Source organism: Gracilinanus agilis, chromosome 1 (genome assembly GCF_016433145.1).
Source record: "Gracilinanus agilis isolate LMUSP501 chromosome 1, AgileGrace, whole genome shotgun sequence".
In the NCBI taxonomy this organism is placed as follows: domain Eukaryota; kingdom Metazoa; phylum Chordata; class Mammalia; order Didelphimorphia; family Didelphidae; genus Gracilinanus; species Gracilinanus agilis.
Genome location: NC_058130.1, coordinates 605,611,090 through 605,626,240, shown reverse-complemented (window position 1 = coordinate 605,626,240; position 15,151 = coordinate 605,611,090). Strand labels below are relative to the sequence as shown.

Sequence of the window (15,151 nt, the reverse complement as noted above, 5' to 3'; positions counted from 1 at the left end):
TCTCTTCTCTCTTTCTCTCTCTCTCTCCCCCACTATATATCTATATCTATATCTATATCTATATCTATATCTATATCTATATCTATATCTATATCTATATCTATAATTTTGTGTTCACCCAGGAGAAACAAGGGTCTCTTGGGGTTGATATACCTAGCAAGTAACATAGAACCTGGCACACAGTAGGCCCATCACAGTGCTTGGCAAAATGCCTAGCACATAGTAAGTGCTTAAAACATTCTCATTGCCTTGCCCTTAATAGATGTTTGTTGAATTGCACAGAATATGATTTCCAAACCCTGATAAGTCAACTTATATTTCAAGGTTCCGTGACATGGTGGGTGAGGGTCTTCCATCAACTGACACAAATGTAACCTTGATATATTATCAGGCAGTTTTCATGGGTTTCTGTGGCCAAAGAAATAAATGAAATCATCACCTTTTCCAAACTTAGCTAGGCTCAGATGGCAGGCTTACACATTGATCATTTGGCCTGTACTTAAAGCCTTTCCAGGTTGGCAGGACCTTATACTCCAGCAGCAAATGTCTTTGAGAACCCAGGATGGCTGATTATAGAACAATGAATCATTAAAATAGAACTTTGGAGCAGATCAACTTCCTGATCAACAAGCTCCGATGTCACAGAAACAAATTAACACACTAAAGCCAATTTCAATAAGGTACCATGTATGACAGTAAGTGATGGAGAACCCTTTCCATTCATGGCCCCAATTGTTATTTGGCTGCCATGTAGATGAAGCTGGAGGAAATAATTTCTCTAAGATTGAGTTTTGTTTTGTCCTTAGCCAAAGTGTCAGAAACCTGAAAAACTGACTGTAGCATGGATATAGCAGAATATAGTAAGAACAAAGAAGCCTGGACTGGAATCAAAAGTCTTGGGTTCAAAGCCTGGTTTTGACACAATTATCTGTCTGACTTTGTGGCTTTCCCTTTCTAGAGCTCAGTTTTGTCACTATAATATTGGACTAGATGATCTCTAATATTCTTACTGGCATTAACTTCTATTTCTTGACTACAGTACTAATTAATGTCATCATTTATAGTAAAAAGACAATGCTGTCTTGTAACAAAAGGAATTGGTCACAGGTATGGCAGAAGGACAAGAAGAGGAAAGAAGTGGATGTCAGAAGCTAATTTCAGTAAAATTTAGGAATCGGAGAAAGGCAGTTAGGTGGTACAGTAAATGGAGTGCCAGGCCTGGAGTTAGGAAGACTCATTTTGAGTTCAAATCTGGCCTCCAACACTTGACTGTGTGACACTGGGCAAGTCACTTCAGCCTGTTTGCCTCAGTTTAGTCATCCGTAATATGAGCTGGAGAAGGAAAAGACAAATCACTCTAATATCTTTGTTGTGAAAATTCCAAATGGGGTCATGGGAAATCAGACATGGATGAAATGACCCAAGGAATCAGAGAATTTCAAACCTGAAGGAAGCTTAGAACTCATTTATTTTGGATATACTTTACATGTTGTTTCCTTTGATAGATTATCAACTTACTGAAGGCAGTGGCTATTTTGTTTTTACCCATATACCTTCTATGTTGAATTCTGTCCCTCAAATAGAAGGAAGAATAGAAACTGGTTATATAAATTTTATTAGTTAGAGGTGACTGTGGTAAAGTATTCCATCGCCCAAAGCAGGTTGGCACCTTTGCTGCAATTTAGTTTGAGAGAGTTTGCAAGAGCACTGAAAAATTGAGTGACCTGTCCAGACATGACCTATGGTAAAGTATGACTTGTAAATGATTCTTCCTGATTTTTTTTTTGGCCGATTCTCTATTCACTAAACCAGGCTGTCTCAAGAAGGGTAGACTTTTAATAATGACTGTTTGTTGACTGATTTTATTTGATTCCTTCACCTTGCTCCAGGAATCTTCTTTGTATTATTCTTGATTAGTGACCATACAGCTAACATTTGAATTTAGCTAGTGATGGAGAACTTACTAATTCATGAATACTTATTTTACTTAAATACTCTTCCAACAGAGAAGAAAATAAAGATAAATGCTCTGACACAATTCAATTTCTTTCCTAATGCTTCCAAACGAAATGACACTAAGTAGGTGATATTTTCTTCTAATGTGGCCAAACAGTCTTAAAGGAGTAGCCAGCCATTAGCTATCAGCTACAGGAAAAAGTGGAAGGGTAAAGAGGAGGGTTGAATAAATTAGTCCCACTTTGGAACTGTTTCTCATCTTTCTATCTGCTGCTTTCTGTTTCCTTGCTATTGCTCCTGTGGGAATTGCTGGATGTAGTTCTAAAGTAGAAATTGAAATTTCAGCTGGGTTAGAGATATTGATCATTCTTTCTAGTCTAAAGTTATTGAAACTTTGAACAAGAAACTTTAAAGGAAATTTATAAATTTATCTTCCAATGGATATATTATTTCCATATATACATATTTATCTCTCTTTATCCATAAATACACACACATATATAATGTATACACATATACCAGTGTGCATATATATGCATATATGTGTGTATACACACACACACACATATATATATATATAACATATATATATATAAATCAGTATATGTAGGTAGCTAGGTAGCTAGGTGCCACAATAGGGTTCTGGACCTGAAGTCAAGAAGACTATCCGTGTGTGTGTGTGTGTAGCAGTGAAAAATAATTTATTTTATTTATACATGTACATATATTTGTATGTGCATATATATGCAGATAAACAGATTTATTTTTTAGTCATTTTCAGTCATGTTTAATTCTTCATGACCCCATTTGGGGTTTTCTTGGCAGAGATACTGGAATGATTTGCCATTTCCTTCTTCAGCTCATTTTACAAATGAGGAAACTGATGCAAATGGGGTTAAGTGACTTGCTCAGGGTCACCCAGTTAGTAAGTGTCTAAAGCCAGATTTGAACTCAAGAACATGAATTTTCCTGACTCTGGGTCTGGCACACTATACATTGTACTACTTGGTTGCCCCTACGTAGATATAGGTAGCTTGACTTAATTTTCATCCTAACCAGTAAGAGTCTGTGAAAGGAAAGGAATATTTAATTTCAGTACATTCCAGTCAACAAACATTTATTAAGTATCTAATGGCATTCTATTGTCCATATTATGACACGCAAATGAATGACAAGTCCATTGAATTAGTACATCCATATAAAAATCTGGACTAAGCACTGAATATAGACAAAGTCAAGGATTAATGAGAGAAAGACAGAGACTTAATTGCATTTGGGGAAGGAGCCATTGTTTTTAAGGATCCTGTGCTGTTCTTCAAGCACAAAATCTTGTCTTTTTAATATAAATATTCTCTTAGTGATGTTATAGGGTTAGGAATCTTGAAACACTGTAACCTCTGAAAAATCAATATTGCAGTGACTCAAAGAGTGAAGGAGAGATGTATGGAAGGCACAATTTATTGTTTGTTTGTTTTGGACATTTCTCCAGTGGTGATCTAAGCAATAAAAGTGGCCTCGGGAGACTCAGGAATATATGATTGTCAAAAGATGATGGCCATGTAAGATTGTTCTGAACTTCCTAAAATGTGAAAACAAACCAACTAAAAACTAGAGAAAGTCCTCTGGCATTTAGAGTTGATCTTTTGTGGAGGATGTATGGAGACATATGGACATAATTTCAAAGGATGTGAAAGCCTGGATGCATTTTGATCTGTGTCCTGTTCCTCTTTCTTCTTCTTACTCCCTGGAAAAGTCATTATAAGTAGCCCAATAATAATAGGCAAGTGATTTGAGATAGTTCAGTTAGCAAATGATATGCAATGAAAAGGGGAGTGACTCTAGAGTCATACTGTCCTTAAGGCTTGTTGTCTATGTTATATTGTCACTCAACATCCATGAGTCCTATTCTCCTCATATTTAAAATGAGGGAGTCAGCCTAGATGACTTCTGTGCCTTCTAGTTCTAGGTCTATGATCCTAATGCTCAAACTTCATCATCAGACCAAATAAGAGCCTGCTGTATAGAAAAGAAGAAAACAATTCACTTAAATTTAAGTATTGATGATATTTTCCCATTCTAGCTTTTAGCACCTATGGAGAATAGTTCTCTTAGATGTAAGGACTGTAGCTTAACTCTAAAGGCAGTGTGTGATTTCTCTTTTAAAAGGTAGCACAGTTGAATGGAAGCTGCCCTTAAGGTCAGTAGCAAAGAAGTAAAAACAAACATCAGTGATCTGGGTCACTGGGATAAGGGGAAATATTTACCTCAGATCTTTCTTGTCCAGCTTGGATCTTCCTCCAGGGCTGTTTTCTGTGTGTGTGTATTTCACAAGATTGAGCATCTCCAACAAGGAATCTCTGGTTCAACAAGCAACCTTAAGGACATTCCAGAGTACCTCTGGAGAGTCTAATGGGTACACCAAAGAAAACGTTAGAACTCAATTCCTATTAACTTGACCATAATGTTTTATATGAAAGAAATTCACTTATTAATAATGAAGCTGAAGGAGTGTAACTCAGTGAATAGAAAGCTTCAGAGGACCTGTTTTCAAGTTCTTTATCTTATATTTGGGGTCAGGCATTGAACAGACACACACGGTCAACAAAAGAAGACAGAAAGTTTCATTGCATTTAGGAAGTTAGGCAATGTTTTCAAGGACCCCAAAATGCAATTCAAGCACAAAAATTTAATTTTTTTTTAATATTAATCATCTTTTGGTGGCTAGGTAGTAGTGTGGATAGACAGCCATGCCTAGAGTTGGGAGGGCCTGGATTTAAATCTGGTCTCAGACACTGTCTATTGGTATGACCCTGGGCAAATCACTTAACTCTATTTGCCTAGCTCCTGCCCTTCTGTCCTGGAGTGGTTGGTAAGACAGAAAGTAAGGGTTTTAAGAGATATTAATCTTGGAACATGATAACCTCTGAAGAATCAATGTTGCAAGTGATCCAGGTAGTGAAGGAGAGATGCATGGAAGACACAATTTTTTAAAGCATTTCTTCAATAGTGACTTAAGCACAAAAAAATAACCTAGACAGAATCTTGTAGGAATATATGATTGTCAAAGGAGGGTGGCCATGTAGGATTGCTAGCTTGAGTGTTGCTCTGATACCCCTAAAATTAAACTAACCAACCAAAAACCTAAAGGAAGTTCTCTTGCCTTTGAGGTTAATCTTTTGTGGAGAATGGATAGAAACATATGGACATAATTGCCCAGGATGAGAAACTATGGAAGCATTTTGATCTGTACTCTATTCCTCTCCCTTCTTTTTACTCTAAGTAATTATGAGTACTCCAATGATACTTGTAAGTAATCTCTTATAAATTGTTCCATCCTGGATCTTAGCTTCTCCATGTCCCAGGCAATTCTCTAAGACTAAATTGTGGAGCAGGAGACTACTTACACTGGTAGATAATGTGTCACCTAGGCCAGTGATAGAAAACCTTTTAGAGACAGAGGGCCAGTCCCTGCCCTAACTCCGATCCACAATGGGCTGCTGCTGGGCAGAGGGGTTGAGGATGTGAAAAAATGTCATCAGGTTTGGTGGAGCTCCACCCAAGTCCCTCTGACTTTCTAGTAATGAACTCTGGGGTATGGGGGTGGCTACATGCCCACAGAGAGTGCTCTGTGTGCCATCTTTGGCACCTGTGCCATAGGTTTGCCATTACTGACCTAGACCCTCTCCATTACAGCCCTGTTCCTCCCCTCCCCCCAAAATAAGCTAATGAATCCTAGGGCAAACTGGGATAAGAACTCAAAAGATTGAGCAAGTTCCTCTGATGTCAGTGTGTGTGTGTGTGTGTGTGTGTGTGTGTGTGTGTGTGTGTGTGTGTGTATTTCCCTATTCCTGAGCTCTCCCCAACCCTGCCCTTCATTCAGGCATGGAACATCAAGTAGTCAATGCCAGTGAGAAGAATCTGAAGGTAAATAGTCTCTAGTTTCATGTACATTCAGATCCATCTAATTACACACACACACACACACACACACACACACACACACACACACACACCTTTTTATTTTATTTATTTTCCAAAAGTAGTTTACTTTCCCAATTATTTGTAATAATAATTTTCAACATATTTATCAAAATTATAATATCCAAATTGTTTTCTTCCCTTCCCTCTCCTCTCTTGGGGATGGCAAGCAATTTGATCTGGGTTATACAATACAATAGTTATTCTGAATTTCATTCTGAACAATAAGAAGGAATCACTTAATTTCCACATTGGAAGAGACCTCAGAGGTAATGTATTCGAGGTCATAATTAAATAAATATTACTGTTGTTTTTCAGTTTTTGTTACTTCATGGATCATAGCATGCCACTATTGTCTGTGGGATTTTTTTGGCAAAGATACTTGAGTGGTTTGCCATTTCCTTCTCTAGTAAATTAAGGCAAACAGGTTGTGACTTTCCTAGGGTCACAGAACTACTAAGTGTCTTTGAACTCAGATCTTCCTGACTCTAGATCTAACATTCTATCTACTGAACCATCTACTTGCCTCCTTCTTTGAGCAAGAATGCCATCTGAAAAATACCTATCTGTGCTTGTTTGCTAAAAGATTGACTCCCTCTTGCAGGAGTTCTTAACCTTTTTTTTTTTATATCATGAACCCCTTTGACAATCTGTTGAAATCTATGAACTCCTTTTCAGAATAATGTTTTTCAATGCAGAGAGTAAAACCACAAGATTACAAAGGAGATCATTTTTTTTTGGATCACAGTTATTAAAAAATATTTAAAAAAAAAACCTGACATTCAAGTTCAAGTTCAAGAACTCCTACATCTAAAAGCATTACATTCTCCTTCTACTGGAAAGTTTTCCTTTTATGTTAAACCCAAATTTAAATCTTTGTACTTACTTCTATCCATTGTTCCCAGTTGTCTCTTCTTGGGTCAAGCAGAACAATTCTAATTCCTCTTCCACCTGACAACCCTTTAAATACTTGAAGACAGCTCTCATGCCTTCCTATAACTCTTCCCTTCTCAAGGCTAAATATACTTCATTATTTCAGTTATTTTAATCCTGTTGGCCCGTTACTCAAAGCATGACCTCAAGGTCCCTCATCACTCCCTTGATGCTTTCCAGTTGGAGTATCATAAATATGGCACCTCAAAGGGGAGCTAGGTGGCTCAGTAGAATGAGAGCCAGGTCTAGAGACAGAAGGTCCTGGATTCAAATCTGGAATCAGATACATCTTAGCTGTGTAAACCTGGGCAAGTTACTTAACTCCCATTGCCTAGCCCTTACCAACCAACACGATGGAACCAATACATAATATTGACTTTAAGAAGGAAGGGAAGAGTTTTTAAAATGATTTTAAAAATTAAAATGGCATCTCATTAATTGTTTCCTTTCTGATCTTAATGATTTGGGGTTTATTTGTGCAATATCTTTTTTTTTTATTTTAAACCCTTAACTTCTGTGTATTGACTTATAGGTGGAAGAGTGGTAAGGGTAGGCAATGGGGGTCAAGTGACTTGCCCAGGGTCACACAGCTGGGAAGTGTCTGAGGCTGGATATGAACCTAGGACCTCCCGTCTCTTGTGCAATATCTTTTTAAGTTTTCTACATTCAAACTTGTTCGTTTTATCTTTTGTGTTCCACTCTATTCCTTTTATGGTCATAAACTCTTCTTCAATGCAAAGTTCTGAAAGGTAATTTCTTACTTGCTCCTTAAAAAATATGACCTTTTATGTCTAGGTCATGAATCCATTTGGAAGCTCTCTTGTATCCATAGGAAAACATATGCTCCAACTCTCAGATAATTAGAGAACCCTTAATAAAAGCATTCTGAGGTTTCATCTCACATATGTCAAATTGGCAAGGTGGATTCAAAAAAAAAAGAAAAAAGGTCAATGTTGGATAATGAATATGATTCATCCAAAATGGATAGGAATAATATTTATTTGGGGAAGGTATGTGGTACAATTGATAAAGCTTTGCACTTGGAATCAGGAAGACATTTTCATGAGTTCAGATCTAGCCTCGGACAATTACTAGTTGTATAATTCTGGGAAAGTCACTTAACCCTTTACACCTCAGGTTCCTCATTTATAAAGTGATCTGGAGAAGAAAATGACAGGCCATTCCAGTATTTCTGCCAAGCATATCCCAAATGGGGTCACAAAGAATTGGAAACAACTGAAAATGGACAAATAACAATAGTAATTAACATTTATTTCAAAGGATTGTTATGAGAATCAAATGAAAAAATGCATTATATGCATACAAGGTCATCTAGGTGGTGAAGTGCATAGAGCACTTGGCTTGGAGTCAGGAAGACCTGAGTTCAAATCTAGCCTCAGGTACATACTAGCTCTATGGCCCTGGGCAAGTCACTTAGCTCTATTTGCCTCATTGTCCTCATCTGTAAAAAGAGCTGGAAAAGGAAATGGCAAACCATTCTAGTATCTCTGTCAAAAAGACCCCAAATGGAGTAAAAAAGAGTTGGACATGGCTGAAAAAAAATGACTGAATAGCAACAATATATATGTATAGACACAAACACAGTACTTTGTTAAAGTACTATATAAATAAAGCTATGTTAACTGATATTATTATTGTTACTCATATTGTTGTTATCCTGTCTCTGACACTGATTTGTTATTGCGAACTTGGGCAAGCCATTAATCTCTATGACCCTCAGTTCCCCCATCTCTAAAATGAGAGTGTTAAACTATATGGTCTCTAAGTACCTTTCTAGGACTGATTCATTGATCCTACAAATTGATAGTCTTGTAGAGTCAGCTGTGGGTATTGACATGTTGTGAATTGCCCATAGTCAAAATCATTATGTGTTTGAGGCAAAACTTGAACTCATATTTTCCTGACCCAAAATTTGTCCTCCATTTATTATGAATATTTTCTCTGAACTGCTAGGAGTTCCTTGGTTGTTCAAAATCACTTACTAAGATTCTTAAGGCTTAATTTCTCTCATGGCTTTGGTCTGCATGGGCAGCATGACGAATATAACAGTGAGAAAAAAAGAAAACGACAAATATTGGAAAAGCTGACATAAAACAGGCACTAGAGAATTGTGAAATGATCCATAAATCCTGGAAATCAATTTGAAATTATGCCCCCAAACTACTAACCTGTAGAGGTCCTAAAATCCAGTGATACTACTACTTGGTTTTGATACTAAAGAAAGAATGAAAAGACCTACATGTACAAATACATTTATAGAAGCTCTTTTTCATAGTGTCAAAGAACTCTGTAAGAGAGTATTCATAAGTTGGGGGAATGATTGAACGAGTTCTGGTTTATGAATATAGAAGGGGAAAAAAGAAGTGCTTAATAAAGACCAAAAAAAAAAAGAAAAGAAAAAATATGGCATTTATAATTGAACATAATATTCAAGAATTATGTTTGAAGGAAGAATACAGTGGGAAGAAAACCTGGGACTTCATTTCCCTAGCATTAGGGAATCCACTATTGACTCATTAGGCTTCTTCCAGTGACATTAATTTTGAAACTCAAATAGAATCAATCCCTATAAGCTTGGAAAACTACAAATTCACATTATATTTTATTGAATTATATTTTACATATTTATTGATTTAATTTATTTCCCAATGATATTTTAATCTAGATGAGCTGCTTTACTAGTAGTTTTGCTGGTGTTTGCTGAGATTTGGCATCTCTGTAGGCCAATAAAATCTGTATCTATTTCCCCCCCCTCCCCCATCTTGTGCCAAAGTTTTCATTCATCTCTATTACTTTTCATCTTATTAGATTTGTTACAATATTCTAACCTGCTTAGATCTTTTTAGATCTTATCTTATATATTTAATGTGCTCAATTTACTACTTTTATTTCATGTGCTAATTTGATAAGTCTGCCATCTATGCTTTTATGAGTCATTGGTAATAATGCTAACTAGAACAAGATTAAGCAGATTCCTGGAACACTTCACACTGACATTGAATCATTAATAACTATTCCTTGGTTCTGACCATTCAATCCACTTCAAATCTACTCAATTGTACAACTCTCTAGCCCATTTCTTTCTATTTTGTTCAAAAGAAAAGCATAAAGATTTTGCCAAATTCTTTCTTGCAATCTGGGTACACTACATCTCCATCATTTTCTTCATCTACCAATTCAATAATCTTGATAAAGAAAAATGAAGTTAATTGAAATAACTCATTCTTGAGTAATCTTTGATCATGACTTTCTTTTTTAGATGTTTATTAATTATTCCCTTCATATGTTTTAGAAGTTTGACAGAAATCAAAGTCAGGTTCCCTAGGGCTAAGTGGTAAATAGAAATGGAAAGAATCTGGGGAGAAAATATTGACACGGTTTTATTATTTGTCTTAGATTTGGAAGGAGGAAGAATGGATTTCAGAGTTCAAAGAAAGAACAGATAGAATTCCATCACATAAAATTCTACAACAGAAGCCTAATGAAGAGAAATAAGATACCTGCAAGAATTAAATTCTGACAACAGAATCCCAAGTAATTTCGACATGGAAGAAAAGAGATGAATGTTTAATCAACTAATGTGGCTCCACAGATTGCTCACTAACCAATTCAGATTTTCCAAAATTATTGTAAAGAGGAGATAAACAAGGGCAGATAACTGGAATGAATATCAAAAAGCTGCCTGCTTCTATAAGGCTAAGGACAGGAATGCTAATGCCCAGAATAAGCTAAAGCTGATGAATGACAAAGAAAACAAACAAAGATTTTTAAAAGCTATGATGGACATAAGAGGAAAATCCAAGAAAGAAGGGGGCTGTGAGATAATAACAATGGATAATGGAGAAGGAGCAGAACTACCGAATTCTTATTTTGCTTTCAATAGAAAGAGAAGAATAAGGGCAAAAATGATTAACAGGGAGTTGAAATCTTAAGATAAAATTAGAAAAAAGTACCCACAAGAACATTAGGACAGCCTCTTCAGGCCTGGACAAATTACGCAGTAAGGTATTCAAAGAATTTGTGAGTATAGTAACTGCTGAGCTGCTGTTAGTGATCTCTGAAAAGTCTGAGGGGACAAGGAGTGTTATACAGAACTGAGTATGTCAGTGTCCCTGTTTTTGAAATTCTGCAAACTTTTGGGTGGTGAGCTGAATTTGATTCCTTGCTAAATTATGAGACAAGTTGTGAAAGGGAAGGTTTGTGAGACTTTAATAGGGACAACAACTACCCTTGTAAGCCAAGATAGGCTCATGAGGAACAAGTCTTGCCAAAAATAATAATAGCCTTTTTCTATTTTTGATAGGTCTATCAGGATGGCAGATGGAGGGTTGCCATAAGCACAGTATATTTGAATTTTAGCAAGGCACTTGATAAAGTCTCTTATGTCTCTCATGTTATATTTTTGGATAAAATAGATAGATGTGATAACAAACACGTGACTCATAGGCTACATGAAGCCCACAACACTCCTTAGTGTGGTTCAAACTAGATTAAAATGAATCTCCTATCTGATTTTAGTATGTTTATATATTGATTTAGAAAAAAAAATCTATAAACATGTGTGGCTTTCTAAGTCAATATGTGGCCCAAAAAAGATCCTTAGGTATGGTTTAGAGTCGGTCCTTCATTTCTGTTTGAGTTTGACAACACCAGTCTAGATGTTTGTATAATTACGTAGATTCAGAACTGACTGAATGACTTCATCCATAGTGTGTGTGACTGAGGGCAAATTGTAATAAAATATTTAGTGGAATACAATAGGGATTTGTCATTTACCCAATCCTGTCAATAACTTTAAAAATTATTTAGATAAGAGCATGGATTTAAAAATCAATTAATTAATTAAGAATATTTTTCCATGATTCCATGATTCCTAATTTTTTCCCACTCCTCTTCCCTCCCCCCTCCCAGAACTGACAAGCAATTCCACTGGGTTTTACATGTATCATTGATCAAAACCTATTTCATTATTATTAATATTTGCAAGATAGTGATTATTTAAACCCCAAATCCCCAATCATACCCATCGAACCACCTGAATGATCACGTGTTTTTCTTCTGTGTTTCTACTCCCACATTTCTTTCTCTGGATGTGGATAACTTTCTTTCTTACAAGTCCTTCTGGATTGTCCTGGGTCACTGCATTGCTGCTAGTAGAGAATTCCATTACATTTGATCATGCCACAATATTTCACTTTCTGTGTACAAAGCTCTCTCCTGGTTCTGCTCCTTTGAATGTCTTATTTTGTGGACAACATGAAGATACATTTTGATAGGGATAAATGTAAAATACTACCTTTGTGTTATAAAAAATTGCTCAAGGGCAGGATAAAGCCCATGTGGCTCTGTGTGAGAGTTATGTTAAAGAAATGGAACCTTAATATGACAGTAGACAAAATGCTAATGCGATATTAGTCTGCACAAACAATAGCAAGATCCATAAACAAACATTCAGTGCCAATGAAGGGCAATTAGGCGGCTGGCCCAATGATTAGAGTTCTGGGCCTGAAGTCAGGAAACTCTTCTTCTGGAGTTCGAATCTGGCCCCAAACACTTACTAGCTGTGTGACCGAAGGTAAGTAACTTAACCTTGTTTGCCTCAGTTTCCTCATTGGTAAAATTAGCTGGAGAAGAAAATGACAAACTACTTCAGTACCATTGTCAAGAAAACTCCATATGAGGTCTTGGGGATATATAGAAAGGCAAAAATAAAGCTCCTTCTCTGAAGGAGTTCATGTTTTAATGGAGAAGACAGCATACAAACAACTATCTACATATCAGAAAGAGGATTGGGAAGGAGAGCAATTGTTACCTTAGTCAGACAAACTTTCAACCATTGCATTTGGTTTGAGAAAGCACAAAATGTGAAGGACATTGAAAAACCAGAGGCTGCCCAGAGGTGGGTTGAAGTGACCAAGATGATAACTATACCAGGTAAGATCAGGATGAAACAATGAATACTATTGGTCCTAAAAAAAGAAGTGAAGACTTGGAGTGCATATGATAACTGCCTCTGAGTATTCAGTTATTATAAGGAAGATGGATCAGCTCTGTTCTCCAGAACTAGAAGCAGTGGTTTGAAGCTACAGAGAAGCAGGTTTGACCTGATAGACAAAAATCTCATCCAACATCTAGAGCCTCCCATAAGTTTAAAAAGTTCCTAGGAAAGCAGTGGGCTTCCCATCACAGGGAATCTTTACATGAAAACTGAATAAGCATTTTCCAGCTCTGTTATAGGAGCAATTCTCAATCAGGTACAGTTTGGATTATAGAAGCTCTTATTTAGAAGATCTGTTATTGTATGATTTTATGTCTTAGAAATTATTCATATTCAAATAGTATCCTACGTTAAGGAGTCAAATAGTTGTCCTGTCCTTAGAGGAAAACTTGTTCACTGGCAGGACCTAACCCTGCCACTGGGGGCTAATCTTATGTTTGGCAGCATATGTGTATACAATATTGCTTTTCTTTAGTCCCTCAGTAAACTCTTAATTCAAGAAATTCCTGCAAGGTTCTGATAATTCAATATGGATATAAAAAACCCTTGTGTATTCTTATGTTTAAATGTATATGAATTTACATATACATATATATGAAAATACATAAATAGAAACAAACATATAAATAAATATAAGCATAAATATATTTATTTAAATATATATGAAATATATTTGTGTCTATTGTAAAATATACTGCTATCTAAATATATTTGTATCTACATATGTACACATGTACATATGTCTATGTATACATACACATTTCATATGCCTATACACATATATTTAATTGTTGCATTATAGTCAAGAGTCAGGATGGCCTGAATTTAAATCCCATCTCAGATACTTGACAGCTAAGTGATCCTAGTCTAGTAATTTAAGATTTCTTAGCCTCAGTTTCCTTACCGATAAAATGAGGATAGTAAGAATATCTATATTATAAAACTGTTGTGAAAATAAAATTAGAGAATTTGTGTGTGGATATAATTTTCTATATAGTATTCTGCAAATTCTAAAGTGCTTATATAATGCAGTTATGTCAACTGTATCCTAATTGTTGATATTCTTATTGTTGGTGTTATTTTGTCTCTGACACTTATTTGCTGTGTGATCTTGGGCAAGTCTCCTAATTTCTATAAGCCTCGTGTCTTTCATCTCTCAAAAGAGAGGGTTGAGCTAAGTGGCCTTTAAGTTGCCTTTCCAGGGAAGATTCTGTGATAGTTAACCATGGGCACTGAGAGATTGTGACCTGCCCATGGACAAAATCATTATTTATTGGAATCAAGATCTGAACTCATCTCTTCCTGACCCTAAGGCTGGTCTTCTCTTTACTATGCCCGTTGCCTTTGAACTGCTAGGAGTTAGCTACTTGTTCAAGGTCAGTTATTCAGACTGTTAAGGCATGGTTACTCCCATGGCTTTGGCCTGCATGGGCAGCCTTTCCTAGTAATTATGAGAAAATTCACATTTGATCCCTTCCTACTTGCCTTTTCCTCATCTTTGCACCATTAAATATTGCCCAGGTAAATCACCCATGTAGGGGATTTGAAAACCTGTCTTATCTTCCAAGGAAGGTTTTTGAAAATGTTGCTCAGGATCCTGATTTTCCAGCTATGTAGTTCTCCCCTTTCCACCTTTCGGTCTTCCACAATTTCCATTCCCAAGTTCCGTATTCCCAGGGGTCCTGTTGATAGGACAATCCATCAACTTTCTTCCTTTTTTCTCACTTAGCCAGAGAAGGAGAACAGCTAACTTCAGCCCCGACTTGTTAGGGGTTTGGAAGATGACCCCTTTCATTGTGAGGTCCTTCAGGCACAGGGCTGGGCTGAGTGTTCACATAAATACACATACCTGACTGACAGGAGGGCTGGTAAATAAACAAACAAAGGAACAGTTTTGATGAGTAGCCTTTACAAATGAGCAAACACGAAGACAAGCACTGAAAACCAGGGGGAAACTTGAAACGGAATCTGGCACCCTTCCTTCTGCCCCACACAGTACGTTCATTTTACTGTCACTAAACTTCATGTATTCTGGCCATAGAACAGACTAGGAAAAATCCTAGAAATAGTTTCTGAAGAATTGTTTTAAGCAATTAAATCCTGCCTGCTCATCAGATGTGAAATAGTCATGGCGGTCAGCCCAAGGCAAAAACAAGTCCACCATTTGACTTTCGCCTTCCCCATCTCCTCTCTTTTTCTTCCTCATACTTCTTCACATACCTCCACACCCCTTTCTCATTAATTAGCCTTAGGGCTTAAGGGATG

General features: G+C 36.5%; 1 long non-coding RNA gene across 1 annotated transcript in view; it reads right to left on the bottom strand.

Moving 5' to 3' along the window:
* LOC123231838 overlaps nucleotides 1-6,874 on the bottom strand; it is a 10,535-nt gene extending 3,661 nt beyond the window's left edge. Inside the window, exons 1-2 of the long non-coding RNA XR_006505125.1 lie at nucleotides 6,821-6,874; nucleotides 4,221-4,362 (exon numbers count right to left, since the gene is read on the bottom strand). This is a non-coding gene — a long non-coding RNA (uncharacterized LOC123231838). The remainder of the gene's footprint in view (nucleotides 1-4,220; nucleotides 4,363-6,820) is intronic.
* Nucleotides 6,875-15,151: the final 8,277 nt, after the last annotated feature.